Below are 14,615 nucleotides of genomic sequence, written 5' to 3' on the forward strand. Positions count from 1 at the left end.
ATAGAACCATTGTCTATTTTATGAAGAAATTGTCTTCATAAATGAAGTGTTTTCTGATAACTTCTTCCTAATTTCTTGCATTTCTTGATAGTTAAACTAGTCTAATTCAGTAGTCTTTGGCACTTGTATTTACTATTTTTTATTTATCAATTTGGGTCAAATTTAGTGCATTTCAAATTCTCAACAGATATATAATTGCTCTTATATACCAGATTATCAAGAACAGTTAGAGACCATTTACATGATCTAGAAAGCTACATTAAACATGGTTTCCGTAAAAATTTAACTGGATCTATGTTCAATATTTAAGGCAAAACAATTCATATATAGCTGTGTATTTCCTATTGTACCATGTCCAAAGGCACATAATAGTCACTGAGCACATTTTTAGTGATGTTAAAATTAATCAGTGGATTTAAGTGCTATTTGTTATATCCCTCAATCATTATTTACTTCCAGACAACTTTTACCTTTGGGCTTTATATCCTTGGCGATTACTGTTTAGATCTATTAACTTACTGTGAATTATAAAATGAGGCTTTCCTGACTCTGTTATTTCCTTTGAGTTTTTAATCTGGAATCAATAAGCATCAACTCTTTAGCTTTCCTGAACCTAGTTTTATATATTAAAAAAAGCAGGATAAATGCTCCATTCTATCTGCTTTTCATTATTCACAAGAGTAAGGAAAGGCCTAATGGTGACCAGTGGTTATTTGCAGTATAATTATGAAATCATGCATTTTTATGATAGCTTATGTTTCAATTAAATATAATAATTATTTGTGGTAGTGGACAAACTGTCCCAGTTAGGACTCATAGGAGTCCCAAGCCGATCTTGTATATTTTCTAACTTGAAACTGGACTATTTTTCAAGGATCCCTAGTTCCCCTTAATAAAAATGACTTGGAAACTACTGTTGTTCAGTGTTCATCGTTGTTGCTTCTAAGCCTCTGCAGTAGACAAAGCTGGGATAGTTTATAGGAGAAAAAAAGATCTTATATTTAGAATATCATTTCCAATTCAAATTTACTATGACAAGGTTTGTTCTTAAACTCTGATTTTAGACTTGTATCTCTTTTCTTTTCTTTTCTTTTCTTTTCTTTTCTTTTCTTTTCTTTTCTTTTCTTTTCTTTGGTTTGGAGGGTTGTTTTTGGTAGTCCTGAGGATCAGATCCAGGACTGCTTGCCTTCTAAGCAAGTGCTCTGTCACTGAGCTTTACTTCCAGTCCCTCAGATTCGAATAATATTTATTACCAAGTTGGTTTATTAGCTTTCTCTAACAATATACTCACATAATTGAAAATCTGCAAAGCAATACTAATAAATAACAATAAACATACAAAACCAAACCAAAATAAAATACTAATAAAGGAACAATAAAATGCTTGGGTATACTTTTCTATTTGCAGTCCTTAGAGTACATGTTGCTAGTAATAGACATGTATTACTTTAAAGTCACCGCAGTAATTATCTGGGTTGTTATGCTACCCCTCATGTTTCTCATTTGATTTATTTGCTTCAGCTTTTTTTTTGACTTTTATAGATGACTTCTCTCTTGAGTTTTGGGTGCATGTGACGCTGCAGACCTAACTCAGGGCTTAGTGAATGTTAAACAAGCACTCGACTGTGAAGTCCACCCCCCAGCTCTTCTCTGTTTTTGATTAAAGTTTTTATTACATTTGTAATCATGCAAAACCTTTATATGGCTCTAAATTGAAAAGAGTTATACTGTACCTTTAAGGAAGGATCATTCTATTTCTGATCCCTTTGTTTCATTCTCTGTGTTCCCCATAAATACTATTTCTTATTAAGTTTGACTTATAATTCCAGTATTTCCTTTTTTTGAAACTATATATATACATACATGATATTCATTAGTTATATTCTTTTCCTATGTAAATACTGGTCTGAAGTGTGCTTTGATTTTAACAATATGTCCTAAAAATAATTCTATATCAATATAAAAGCTATTCTTTTGACTTCTTACAGTTATGCAATACTGTGTATATATGTACTATAGTTATTTGGATACTTTTCTATGAATAAACCCTGAAATATTGGTTTTATATCTGAAGTCTTAAGCTGTTTTGAACAATGCCCTGAAAATTAGCCTTGTGTGTGTGCAAATATGTGATAGACACACACACACACACACACACACACACACACACACACACACGATTTGGTATTTTTCAGGCATTTCTTTCAAATAAATTCTAGAAGGTGAAATTGCTGAGACAAAGAGTAAATGTTTATGTACTTCTAATATACAAATTCCACACTGAGGTAATTGTACTTTTCTGTATTTCTACCAGCAATGTATAAGCTTAGTTATCTTTTAAGATACAAAAAGTGAATCAAGAAAAAGAAGCCATGAATTAGAGAAAGAGCAAAGGGGAAATACATGGGAGGGGCTGGAAGGAAGAAAGTGAAGGGAGGAAATAAATATTTTAATTTCAAAACTAAACTATTGTATTTTAAAAGGGTACAGAAGGTCTAGTCACTTAGAAAATGAGGAGTCAATTGCTGAATACAGCTGCATTACAGTAAAAACTTCTCGATCATCGAAAGTGTCATATAATGAATCAACAACATGGCTCAATGAATTCTACACATATGCTATGGCACAAGGCATAAATAAATAAAAGTCATCAGTAGATAGAAAAACCATAGGATAAGGTATTTATTACACAGATAACTAGAGTGCAAATACTGAGTGTATGAAATTCCATATATCCATAAGAAACAGAGGTAGGCAACCAAGAGGAAATTGAGGGAAAGATTGATGAATCTTCCATGAAAGAGGAAAATATATATAACTAGTAGATATATTAAAAGTGTTTAATCACATTGGAGTTTGGTGAAATGCAAGTCAGATGAAGAGGGAGATCCATAGGAAAAAAACTTGATGTTTGACCATATCAGCGAGGCTGTGGGACCACCAGAACTGCATGAGCATTCTAAAGTATATAATCAAAAATATGTATACCATGACTACTACGAGTCAGTCACTGTTCTGGGTTCTTAGATGATATCAATGAGCAAAGAACCCAGGAACTTAAAGATGGTTGGAACCAGTAGGGGCACAAATCTTTAATCCCAGCACTCAGGAATTAGAGGGACACATATCTTAGTGAGTTTGAGGCCAGACTAATTTGTACAGTGAGTTTCAGACTAGCCAAGCTTCAGAATAAGACCCTGTCTGAAAAAACAAACAAACAAAAAACAAAACAAACTAAACAACAAAAAAAAAAAGAAAACCTAACCAATCAAAAACCAATTAAACAAACAAAACCCTGTGGAGCTTAATTAGTGCTAGGTACATAAAATGCCAAACAAATTGGATCCTATCAATTCCATCTCCAAGTCTGTCTGCTGTCTGCAAAAAATTGAAGAGAAGGAAAAACAATGATTGAAATGAAGAAGTAAAGAGGAAGTGTCAACACTCATGGAAATGTGATTACATAGAAACACTGTGAAGAACTTTAAGTCAACATGAGAGAAAATTTATATGGATTGACAAATTTGTGAACATAACAATCATCAACACAATTCCAGAAAGAGAATGCTAAGAGAGGCTAAGTTAGTTACTAACTTAGAGGCTAAGTTAGTAATCAACTAGCTATCCCAAAGAAACATGCACACTCAAAACGACTCATTGGTGAAGTATATTAAATATTCACCTAATCTTCAGAACCATTTTAACAACTTGATCTTAGGACTTCTGACCTCTAGGTCTATACTAGAAGAAGTCTGTTGCTTTAGGTTACCCAATGTGTGGTAATTAATCATAATAACCATAAGAAAGTAGAGAGCTGGTATAGAAAACCTGGAGCTAAGATTAATAGATTAAAAACAGATGTTTCCCTCTGAAGAGAGCACTTGCTGTCCTCCATCCAGAAGCTGAGTTTGAACAGCAAAGAATTAATAAAAATATTATACTAAAAGAAGATTGGGGATAAAGCAAAACCACTAGGTCACATTACTTCCATTCAACAATGTACTGAAGGTTCTGAAAAACAGAAGGAAAAACCAAGTAAACAATAAGTTTCCAGACAAGAAAACAAGAAAAACTGTCTCTATTCATAGGAAACACATTTTTCCCGTGTAGAAAAGTCCAAGTTAGTCATATTGAAACCACTAGAATAAAATAATCAATAAAACATTTAATTAGATCATGTTAGACAAATACAAGATGAAAACAAAACCCAACAGAACTCTGTATACTTGCAGAGAAGAATAAGATAATAAAGCAGAACAATTCTATTTATAAGAGTGTCAAAATGAATAAAATGTTTAGAAATAATATAAGAAGTAGAGCTTTGGTACACTATAAAATATAAATATATATAGTTATATAAAAATAATGCTTAATGAAACTATAGATGATCTGAATAAAGGAAGAGACATTGTCTGTTCATGGACTAGGAGAAATTGTCACTAAATTAAATGACAGATTCAATCCAATCTCCATTATTTCAGCATTTATGTAGAAAAATCAACAAGAGTCTTGACAAAATTTGCAGGGATATATAAGACCTTGGATAGAAGTAAAGTTGGAAGACTTACTCTTGATTGTCAAACTCACTATAAAGGTCCAGTAAGGATTTGCGACATAAAGTCATAAATACAGATCAAAGAAACAAAATAATACAAGGAAATTCAAGATACAGTGTTTATCAACTGGAAATCTTGATATAAAATTAAGAAGTTATGTCATACCTTACAAACACAAATTTCCATGCATAACAAACAGATCTAAATATAAGGACAAAGACAGTAGGTATTCTACAAGAACACAGAGAGGACTACTTTTTTTTAACTTTGATTCCAGGAAAGATTTCTTGGTTAAGATACCAAAAAGCTTAAATAATAACAGAATAAATACTAAATTGGACTTCATTAAAACATTTGTGCTTTAAGACACCATTATCATCAGATCTTACTATAAAAGCCTATATTCAACAAAACCTGAAAATCTGCAGGAAATGGACAATTTCCTAGACAGATACCAGGTACCGAAGTTAAATCAGGAACAGATAAACCAGTTAAACAACCCCATAACTCCTAAGGAAATGGAAGCAGTCATTAAAGGTCTCCCAACGAAAAAGAGCACAGGTCCAGACGGGTTTAGTGCAGAATTCTATCAGACCTTCATAGAAGACCTCATACCAATATTATCCAAACTATTCCACAAAATTGAAACAGATGGATCACTACCGAATACCTTCTACGAAGCCACAATTACTCTTATACCTAAACCACACAAAGACACAACAAAGAAAGAGAACTTCAGACCAATTTCCCTTATGAATATCGATGCAAAAATACTCAACAAAATTCTGGCAAACCGAATCCAAGAGCACATCAAAACAATCATCCACCATGATCAAGTAGGCTTCATCCCAGGCATGCAGGGATGGTTTAATATACGGAAAACCATCAATGTGATCCATTATATAAACAAACTGAAAGAACAAAACCACATGATCATTTCATTAGATGCTGAGAAAGCATTTGACAAAATTCAACACCCCTTCATGATAAAAGTCCTGGAAAGAATAGGAATTCAAGGCTCATACCTAAACATAGTAAAAGCCATATACAGCAAACCAGTTGCTAACATTAAACTAAATGGAGAGAAACTTGAAGCAATCCCACTAAAATCAGGGACTAGACAAAGCTGCCCACTGTCTCCCTACTTATTCAATATAGTTCTTGAAGTTCTAGCCAGAGCAATCAGAAAACAAAAGGAGGTCAAGGGGATACAGATCAGAAAAGAAGAAGTCAAAACATCACTATTTGCAGATGATATGATAGTATATTTAAGTGATCCCAAAAGTTCCACCAGAGAACTACTAAAGCTGATAAACAACTTCAGCAAAGTGGCTGGGTATAAAATTAACTCAAATAAATCAGTAGCCTTCCTCTACACAAAAGAGAAACAAGCCCAGAAAGAAATTAGGGAAACAACACCCTTCATAATAGACCCAAATAATATAAAGTACCTTGTTGTGACTTTAACCAAGCAAGTAAAAGATTTGTACAATAAGAACTTCAAGACTCTGAAGAAAGAAATTGAAGAAGACCTCAGAAGATGGAAAGATCTCCCATGTTCATGGATTGGCAGGATTAATATAGTAAAAATGGCCATTTTACCAAAAGCGATCTACAGATTCAATACAATCCCCATCAAAATACCAATCCAATTCTTCAAAGAGTTAGACAGAACAATTTGCAAATTCATCTGGAATAACAAAAAAACCCAGGATAGCTAAAACTATCCTCAACAATAAAAGGACTTCAGGGGGAATCACTATCCCTGAACTCAAGCAGTATTACAGAGCAATAGTGATAAAAACTGCATGGTATTGGTACAGAGACAGACAGATAGACCAATGGAACAGAATTGAAGACCCAGAAATGAACCCACACACCTATGGGCACTTGATTTTTGACAAAGGAGCCAAAACCATCAAATGGAAAAAAGATAGCATTTTCAGCAAATGGTGCTGGTTCAACTGGAGGGCAACATGTAGAAGAATGCAGATCGATCCATGCTTATCACCCTGTACAAAGCTTAAGTCCAAGTGGATCAAGGACCTCCACATCAAACCAGACACACTCAAACTAATAGAAGAAAAACTAGGGAAGCATCTGGAACACATGGGCACTGGAAAAAATTTCCTGAACAAAACACCAATGGCTTATGCTCTAAGATCAAGAATCGACAAATGGGATCTCATAAAACTGCAAAGCTTCTGTAAGGCAAAGGACACTGTGGTTAGGACAAAACGGCAACCAACAGATTGGGAAAAGATCTTTACCAATCATACAACAGATAGAGGCCTTATATCCAAAATATACAAAGAACTCAAGAAGTTAGACCGCAGGGAGACAAATAACCCTATTAAAAAATGGGGTTCAGAGCTAAACAAAGAATTCACAGCTGAGGAATGTCGAATGGCTGAGAAACACCTAAAGAAATGTTTAACATCTTTAGTCATAAGGGAAATGCAAATCAAAACAACCCTGAGATTTCACCTCACACCAGTGAGAATGGCTAAGATCAAAAACTCAGGTGACAGCAGATGCTGGCGAGGATGTGGATAAAGAGGAACACTCCTCCATTGTTGGTGGGATTGCAGACTGGTACAACCATTCTGGAAATCAGTCTGGAGGTTCCTCAGAAAATTGGACATTGAACTGCCTGAGGATCCAGCTATACCTCTCTTGGGCATATACCCAAAAGATGCCCCAACATATAAAAAAGACACGTGCTCCACTATGTTCATCGCAGCCTTATTTATAATAGCCAGAAACTGGAAAGTACTTAGATGCCCTTCAACAGACGATTGGAGACAGAAAATGTGGTACATCTACACAATGGAATATTACTCAGCTATCAAAAACAATGACTTTATGAAATTCGTAGGCAAATGGTTGGAACTGGAAAATATCATCCTGAGTGGGGTAACCCAATCACAGAAAAACACACATGGTATGCACTCATTGATAAGTGGCTATTAGCCCAAATGCTTGAATTACCCTAGATGCCTAGAACAAAAGAAACTCAAGACGGATGATCAAAATGTGAATGCTTCACTCCTTCTTTAAAAGGGGAACAAGAATACCCTTGGCAGGGAATAGAGAGGCAAAGATTAAAACAGACACAGAAGGAACACCCATTCAGAGTCTGCCCCACATGTGGCCCATACATATACAGCCACCCAATTAGACAAGATGGATGAAGCAAAGAAGTGCAGGCAGACAGGAGCAGGATGTAGATCGCTCCTGAGAGACACAGCCAGAATACAGCAAATACAGAGGCGAATGCCAGCAGCAAACCACTGAACTGAGAATAGGACCCCCGTTGAAGGAATCAGAGAAAGAACTCGAAGAGCTTGAAGGGGCTCGAGACCCCATATGTACAACAATGCCAAGCAACCAGAGCTTCCAGGGACTAAGCCACTACCTAAAGACTATACATGGACTGACCCTGGACTCTGACCTCATAGGTAGCAATGAATATCCTAGTAAGATCACCAGTGGAAGGGGAAGCCCTGGGTCCTGCTAAGACTGAACCCCCAGTGAACTAGTCTATGGGGGGAGGGCGGCAATGGGGGGAGGGTTGGGAGGGGAACACCCATAAGGAAGGGGAGAGGGGAGGGGGATGTTTGCCCGGAAACCGGGAAAGGGAATAACACTCGAAATGTATATAAGAAATACTCAAGTTAATAAAAAAAAAAGAACATAAGGAAAGACAGACAATGGATCAGAAAAAGCATCATGCCTATAAAGGACCTGCCTTCACAAATCTCAGTCTATACTACCAAAACGACTGATACGCCACCAAATTACAAATGGACACAAGACTCAAACACTCCACTGAGGAATGTGTTTTGGAACTGGGTAAGTGCATAAAGCAAGCTTGGCAGTGAAAGTGTAAAATCCATGTGAGTCTGCAGAGCTTCAGGATGCCTGTTATTATTGTACAGAAGTTAACTGTGATGTAGACTCTGGCTGTTGGTTAGATACTATCTATGTGAGGATAAAGAAAGAAACTACAATATATACGGAAATCAGTTCCAGGTAGATTAAAGACCTAAATGTAAAGGACAAAAACTTTAAAATTTTGAACAAAGAACTACACCTTCCTACATTCACACTAGGAGGGATTGATTAACAGGAACACCGAAAGCCTTCAGCATAAAGAGAATATTAAAACACTTTATCCTATAAAGATGAAAATCTTTATTTATCAAGAGGTATCATAAAGAGTGAAATAAATAGAGTGAGAATAGATACCCTAACCTCATATAACCAACAAATGAGTCCATAGCCTTATATAGAAGAATCTGTATAGATTACAGGGAAGTATATCAGACAGTTGAAGATAGAATGTCCAATACGCACAACGCCCAAACATGTGGAGCTTCCTCCTTCCTGCAGTAAGGAGTAGGTAGCTGGAGACCACTGAGTCCGGCCAAACTCAAGTTCTGATACAGTACTGATACAGGCTTAAAATGACAATGACATCTGAACCAAGACAACACCTGACACAAAGACACAAAGACGAAACTAGGCATTTTCACATTTGTTAAACAGGCAAATAATGCAAGGCCTATTCACAAAGGACGCTGATCACATGTTCAATCAAGTTGTGAGGTGCCCCTTGTGACTTGCTATCTAGAAAATGAAATTAAATACAAACTCCTGTTAAGTATAAATGCATGGAAACAACACTATTTAACATACCACACACACACACACACGCACGCACACATGCACGCACGCACGCACGCACGCACGCACACACCATAAGAGTTATTCTAAAGCAATTTAAATGCAATGTGTGATCCATAATTATATCCTAGATAAGATCAGAAATTTGATTACAAAATGTATATTAGAGAAAATTACAGTAGTAACACAATATTTTCTCAAGGATGGTCATAATATTACGGTTATATAGGAAACTGCGTTTAGGAAATACATAGTGAAATACTTAAAAATAAACCCTACAGTCTGAAGGGAAGCCTCAGTAGTTAAGGTGTTTATTAATTTCGCAGAAGACCCATATTTGTTTCCCAGCATACACATCACAGCTCAAAACTGCCCATAACAACAGTTCTAGGAGGCTGAATGTCTTCTTGTCTCTGTGGGTATTAGGCATGCACATGGTCCACATGCATACAAATAAGTGAACCACTCTCTCACATAGAAATGTAAAAGAATAAATCCTACTTTCATTTGACAGCTATTTCAAGTAGTTTAGCGGGTACTATTTTAATTCTTTTCCATACTGCAAAAATGTCAAAATGATAGGTTAAATAAAACTTGAATAAGGCCTAAACTGTAAAGCATAACAGTAATAATGTTGATTCTTAACTCCAAGACTAAAGAAGAAGGGAAACGTAGTAAACATCTATTAGACTGTAGTTTGAGGGTATGGAGCAACCTGAGCCTTTTTCCACAACTGCTGAAATGTTAATTCGGGGAAATCCTTCAGATCTTAGTTAATATTTATTAAAGTTGAGGACTTGGGAATGTGTCATCTCTCAATTGTACTGTAAGGTATAAATCCTGAAAAACTCACGTATGTATTCCCAGGATTCCCGTACAAGAAGCATCATGTAGCAAGACTGATAATGATGCTAATTCCAAATGTCCTGTTGTAGCAGAACAACAACAACAAAAAATCAGTATTCGTAAAAAGGAATACTATATTTCAGTGAAAATGAATTTATTATAGCTCCAAACTGTAATATGGATGAATCTCACAAATATAATATTAAGTAGAAAAGGAAGACCCAGTATATGTGCAGTTCAATTGACTAGCAGTGTTTAATCACAGGAAAAAGTAGACACTTATATATCTGATGGATATATAAGTAGTAAAAAGAAAATTATTATCACAAATCAGGACAGTAATTACACCTGAACAGAAGGGGGCTGTGGTTTGTGAGGGGCATACAGGGCTTTTACAGTTTTCCACTGCTCTATTTACTAGGGCTTTTACAGTTTTCCACTGCTCTATTTACTAATCTTATTGAACATAAATGTTTGAAGTAGCCTTCAGAATGATCATTCTTGTCATTTAAAACATACAGTTTGTACAAATGTAAATGAAAGGTGAGGGTGAGGCAGTAATAAACATATTGGGTTGAAGAATATCCCAAAGCCTCCGAATGCAGTTTCAAAGGAGAAAGAGGTCTTTGCAGATATAATTAATCAAGATGAAATCATACAGCTCAGGAAAGGGCCTAAGTCCAAAGACTGGTGTTCTTAGGAGGAGGCCAACGAAGACACAGTGCCACAATTATAGAAAGAAAATACATGTGATAACAGAAACAGTGATAAGAGGACTATGACACACCAAGAGCTTTACGAGGGAAGCAACTTAGCCAACATCATAACCACGAGACACTAGATTTCTGTTGTTTTGTTATGGTAACCCTACAAAGCCAATCCATGTTTTGGACTGGGAAATGGAATGATGCTGGAAGAATTTTGACGCTTGCAATAGCATAAGCCCAAATTTCCATCAGGAGTCCACTGGCAGAGACACAGATTTTAAACGCAGTTGTGGTAAAGGCTTAGAAAGAAGTGAATAGGGGTTGGAGATTTAGCTCAGTGGTAGAGCTCTTGCCTAGCAAGCGCAAGGCCCTGGGTTCGGTCCCCAGCTCCGAAAAAAAGAAAAAAGAAAAAAAAAAGAAAGAAGTGAATAGTAAATAAAGCTCATGTAACCCTAGACACTATGTGTATGCATATGTATATGCATGTGTCCATATTCATCATGAATACAATGTTGCTACAGATATAAGTATTAACTGAATTTCGAGAGAGGTCTTAGGAAAAAGTAGTGAGTGATATTTGACATTGGAAGAAAGGTGATCTTTGTTATACAGTGGCAGAAATTTGGCTGAAGTGCTTTCATGCTACTGGGGGTAAAAGCTACCTTGTAAGTAACAAATTTAGATATGAAAATGAGACATGCAAAGTGTGAAAGACAAGAGCTGTTTCTTCTTGATGCTCACAATAAAATTGTAACATAAAAGATAGAAATTGATGGCTGGAGAGATGGCTCAGTGGTTAAGAGCACAGGTCCTGAGTTCAATTCCCAGCAACCACAAGGTGGCTCTCAACCATCTGTAATGGGATCTGATGCCTTCTTTTGGCGGGCGTGTCTGAAGGCAGCTACAGTATACTCATATAAAAAAAATAAATAAATACATCTTTTTTTTAAAAGATAGAAATTGTAAATCTAATTATTAGGGAGAAAGAAACCAACATTTGATAAGCTGAAAAATCCTAAAGCTAACCAGAGAGTGTTCTGGAAAAGGGTCCAGGCCTGTGGCCAGATAAACTTTTACTGGAAGATTCTGGGAATGACTCACAGATTCAATCACCACCAGAAGCCAGAGAAAAGGACAGGATTATCTGAGAAGGATCTGCAGAGAGCCTCGGGTCTAACTGAATGGCTCTCTTGACTTCCTCAAGGCTGATAAGGCATCTGATAATTCTTCACCAGAACCACTGGGAGCCTGGTGGGAGGCAGACCTGGGAGAAAATGAAGGATGACCAAGAGGAAAGAACCAGTTGCAGAGGTCAGAAAAGGCGTTCAGAGTACACTAAGGAATAAAACTTGCTCTGTTGCGTGATTAACTTGTTCAGTAATCCCTTTATTCCTGCTATCTTGCCTTTTCGGTGTGGGGCTGTCTATCATATGCCTGCCTCACCATTACATAGCATGATTTCCTTTTCAATTACACAAGCCTCTGGGTAGGAAGAAAGAAATTTTGTTTCAAGATGGACTATATCCTGAAACTCATCCACAGGGTTTTAAGACAGGGTTTCTTTGTTTATGTAGTCCCAGCCATCCTGGAACTTGCTCTGTAGACCAGGCTAGACTCACACTCAGAGATTTTACCTGCTTCTGCCTCCTGAGTGCTAGATTAATGGCATGTGCCACCATTGCCTGCTTAAGTGATTTAAAGAATGAAGTGTGAGACTCTTTAACATGTAAATGTAGTCTGCAATGTATAGTACATGTACTGGGTAGAATATGGAATTTTAGAGATCCGAGGACAGAGGGTACTATGTTGCACAGAATATCTCTAAAATCTATCTCTACTTGGAACCTCAAACTGGTAGTATTTGATAATATAATAATTAAATCTGTTGTTAAATAACTATAAGTCAATACTGGGCTAGGGTGCCTTGGAAACCTAATGAATACAACACTCAAAAGGTAAAATGAAGATATAGAAACAAAGAGAATGCCATTTTGAAGACAAAGGTAAAGATTAGAATGTATCTACACATTACAGACTATCCAGGAGTACCGGCAAGCGGTATAGGCTAGAAAAGGTTAGGATGGATATGCTCTTAACGCCAACAGAAAGACTGGCCCATCAATACTTTGATTTGCCTCCAAAACTGTGAAGGAAATAAATTTCTGTTATACAAAACCATATTTCTGTGATTTATTAACAGCCTTAGGAATCTAATACAATGATTATCTAAAATTCTTCTACAAAGTATGCTAGAGAAAGGCATAAACTATTGGTATACGTAACAGTGTACCTCAAAACTTTATGTTGAATTAGGTAAGTTTTACACAAAGAGTAGTTAGTGTATTGTTTTATCTATAAAAAGTTCTAGAATAGGACAGAACTATTTAGACAGTATAGAAACTAATCTACACTGGGAAGAAAAAATCAAAGTGTATTTGCCCCTGGATGACTAGGATGGGAGTTACTGGAAAGAAGTATGATGGGAATTTCTGGAATGATGGTAATCTATATGATTTGACAAGTGTTGGGTTATGCACATGTAACATGTGCTGCAGATGGCCTAACGATTGTGTGCCCCCATTTTCAACTCCCTGCTGAGTGATAACAGATTGGTATAGCCTTCAACTGTCCACAGTGGAAATATGTAGACCATGGAAACTGGCAAATGATATAAACCAGTGCCTGAAGAGCGGATCCACTTTCTTACTAGATCACTATTCAGAACCATACACTGTCTATAAATGGGCAGATGAACACTTAAGGTTTATATATTTAATAACATGAAAATTCTATGAAGGTAGAATCAAAATAAATATTTAACTATAGCCAACAATATGAATGCTGATGTATTTGAGAGTATACATTTATATCAACTTTTAGAGTACTACTCAGTTATTAAAAAAATGACTTTATGAAATTCATAGGCAAATGGATTGAACTAGAAAAGATCATCCTGTGTGAGGTAACTCAGTCACAAAAGAACATACATGGTATGTACTCACTGATAAGCCCAAAAGCTCAAATTACCCAAGACACAATCCACAGACCACATGAAACTCAAGAAGGATGACTAAAGTGTGGATGCTTCAGTCCTTCTTAGAAGGGGGAACAAACCCCATAGGAAGAACAACAATATTAACCAACCAGACCACACCAGAGCTCCCAGAGAGTAAACCACTACCCAAAGAGTACACATGGACAGACCGATGGCTCCAGGTGCATATGTAGCAGAGGATGACCTTGTTGGGCACCAATGGCAGGAGAAGCCCTTGGTCCGGTGAAGGCTGGACCCCCCAGTGTAGGGGAATACCAGGGTGTTGAGGTGGGAGTGGGTGGGTGGGAAGGGAAGCATCCTCATAGAAGCAGGGGAAGAAGGGATGGGAGAGGGGGGGAACCAGGAATGGGGATAACATCTGAAATGTAAATACATAAACTATCCAATAAAAAATAAAAAAATAAAAAAAACCAAAATTCATGTTTAAGCAAAATGGATGGATACGTATTTAGAAGTACAGATATGTGATAAAGTATATCAAGGATACAATCTAGACTGTGATGTAATAATGGGTGTTTGTGGGAAATCTTTTTTACTCTTCTGGGTGTTTGAAAGTTTTCATTGAAAACAAAAAGATCAGAAAAATAACTCCCTACTTAAGATATCAACAATATTAACAGATGCATATCATTCTGGCTCTCTAACTGCTACTTAAGGTATATAGTAAAAGAATATCCAAGTGTTTTGTTTATTCAAGAACTTAAAATGCTAAAGGACTTCCTCCTGCCCCAGTTTTCGAGTTCTTTAGATAGAAGGTCTTTA

At 36.4% G+C, this 14,615-nt stretch overlaps 1 protein-coding gene across 3 annotated transcripts in view; it reads right to left on the reverse strand.

Annotated features, from left to right (window-relative positions):
• Positions 1-14,615, reverse strand: part of Rbm41 (RNA binding motif protein 41) — a 54,647-nt gene that overhangs the window by 18,774 nt on the left and 21,258 nt on the right. The window lies entirely within an intron of this gene.

Source organism: Rattus norvegicus, chromosome X (genome assembly GCF_036323735.1).
Source record: "Rattus norvegicus strain BN/NHsdMcwi chromosome X, GRCr8, whole genome shotgun sequence".
NCBI lineage: Eukaryota > Metazoa > Chordata > Mammalia > Rodentia > Muridae > Rattus > Rattus norvegicus.